Here is a 2,403-nt window from a genome sequence, read left to right as displayed (position 1 = left end):
GAAGACACTGAAATTTTTGTATCCTTGAAGTTAAGAGTTTTGGCATTTGTTCAATCTTCATTCCTCCAAAGATTGCCAATGCATCAATTGGGGGATTTGATATTTTTAAGATATTTATCGGTAACACAATGGTTTGAGGGTCTGAGTGATGTTGTGTCAAGTAATGTGAATTTGCAGACACTTATTGTTTCCGGTAGTGATAGTGAATCACAAGTTGGAGCACCTATTCTCCATTTGCCATCAACAATTTGGGAGTCACCACAGTTAAGGCATCTTGAACTTGGCACTTGCTATGCTGTCAATCCTCCAAGCATGGTAAAAGAGAATTTGCAAACATTATCTTGGGTAGGTCCAACTCATTGCAGAAAGGAAGTGTATTCTAGTTTTCCAAACATGAAAAAACTGAAAATATTCTGTAAAGAAGAGGTGGAGCCCATCACTTTGGATAAATTGGACTATTTAGATGGGCTTGAGAGTTTAACAATTTCAGTTTGTATTGGCAGTAGTTTTGTAACCCTTCCAGAAAGATGCATGTTTCCTTTACAACTGAAGAAGCTGAGATTGAGTGGGTCTCATGTTTCTGGGTGGGATTTAAAGGTAATTGGGAGGTTGAAATGTCTTATGGTGCTGAAGCTGGAAAATGTGTTCCATGAAGAAGTGTGGAGAGTATGTGAAGGAGAATTTGATGAATTGAACTTCTTTCTCCGTGAAGATAAAATACTCAAGCGGTTGGAGATTGTCGAATATTCTTTCCCCCTTCTTGAACGCATAAGTCTAAGATCGTGTAATTGTTTGGAAGAGATTCCAAGCAGTTTTGGACAAATTTTCTGCTTGAAGTCAATAGATTTGGTTAGGTGTAATCGCCTTTCCATTATCGCTTCTGCCAAAGATATCCAAGAGAAGCTAAAGAAGAATTTTGGAAAAGAAAATTTTGAGGTTAGAAGCAAACAGCTCTGACTTGTTTATTTTTATTTATTTATTTATTTATTTATTTTTTTGCAAATTGTGTTACTATTTAACAATTTATTGTTTTCTGTATTTTGCATTACTTGATGATGCATAGATCAAAGTCCAAGGGCAGGGGCAGGGGCCTGAAAATATAGTAGAGTGTATAGAAGATGTTGAAAAGGCGAATTTTGAGGTTAGAAGTTATGGCTCATTCATTCATTTTATTTTTATTTTTATTTTTATTTTATTTTTTTTTTTTTAGTTCCCAAGAGGGTGAATCCTCAATCCCAAAGAGTTCCCTCACTTTGAGAGGTTGTTCCCACACTCTCGTGGTGTTAGGAACATTGTATTAGGATTTTGATGATACCAATGTAATGTAGAAAGTAGACCCCTAACTATTAGCTTTTTCAATCGTTACTTTCGTCCTAGACGAGAGTTGCCATATATAACTCCCCTGTAATTCGTGTTAAGCTAGACAAACACACGAAATGAGTTATGTCTAGTTGATAGGGTCTCCAAGACGAAAGAACAGCAACGAGAACTAATAAGGAGTTGTCAACTACCTCGAAAGGACAGATTTATTAAGGACGATTCTCTCCAAGCATTCTTACCTTCAACAACAAGAAGAATGTTCTCTCTGTCTGATTTGACAACATCCTAGGAAATTAAGGACCTCAACTTGTGGGACACGTTTGCCAAGGAGCATTAAATGAAGATGTACCAACTCCTGGAGCTAAAGGACAAAACCCTAATGCTTTCCATACCTTCAACGGCTACATGGTACAACCTCATTAATGGAGCATTTAATGCATGAAGCTTGTAACACCCCGTGTTACGACCTTCAATCCCGGATTAATTATTTAATTAATCCCGTTAATAATAATTAAATATGATTTAATTATGTTAGGGTTACCTTTAATTAAATAGTGAGGTCCACCATGAACCGTGGACCCTTGCCCGAATAAGAGTCTTAAGCCTATTAGGAATAAAAGAAGTAGGCCTTTTACTATTCAGATTAGGATTAGGATTCTCTTTAATTAATATGGTCCACTATGGACCATGGACCCTTATCCCTAAAACAAGCCCTAGCCCTATAAGGAATAGAATTAGTAAACCCATACCATTCAGGCCCTAACTAGGAGTCTTAAATATATAAATAGGGAACTTAGGAGGCACCTAGAATCCCCACCACATTAATCTCTCACCACCCAAAGAGTTCCAAGAATTCCCCTAGGAGAAATCAAGAAATCAAGAAAGCTTAAAGAAAGATCCTTCATAGCCAAGGAATTAATTAAGGCTAAGAGGTAACCCATGTCTCAACAAAACCTATTTTCATAGTTATGATTCCCCCTTAGGGTTTCCCCATATTATTGTGTATTAATGATTGGTGATGATTATTATTAATGATTGATATAATGATTCCATGAGGAATCTTGATAATCTTGATGTTGGGAG

At 36.6% G+C, this 2,403-nt stretch overlaps 1 long non-coding RNA gene across 1 annotated transcript in view; it reads left to right on the top strand.

Moving 5' to 3' along the window:
- Positions 1-875: 875 nt before the first annotated feature.
- LOC109184006 overlaps positions 876-2,403 on the top strand; it is a 54,165-nt gene continuing 52,637 nt past the window's right edge. The window contains exons 1-2 of the long non-coding RNA XR_002054680.1: positions 876-936; positions 1,064-1,141. This is a non-coding gene — a long non-coding RNA (uncharacterized LOC109184006). The remainder of the gene's footprint in view (positions 937-1,063; positions 1,142-2,403) is intronic.

Source organism: Ipomoea nil, unplaced genomic scaffold (assembly GCF_001879475.1).
Source record: "Ipomoea nil cultivar Tokyo-kokei standard unplaced genomic scaffold, Asagao_1.1 scaffold1237, whole genome shotgun sequence".
Classification (NCBI taxonomy): Eukaryota; Viridiplantae; Streptophyta; class Magnoliopsida; order Solanales; family Convolvulaceae; genus Ipomoea; species Ipomoea nil.
Note: the sequence above shows the minus strand (reverse complement) of the source record. Positions and strands in the feature narration are given on the sequence as shown.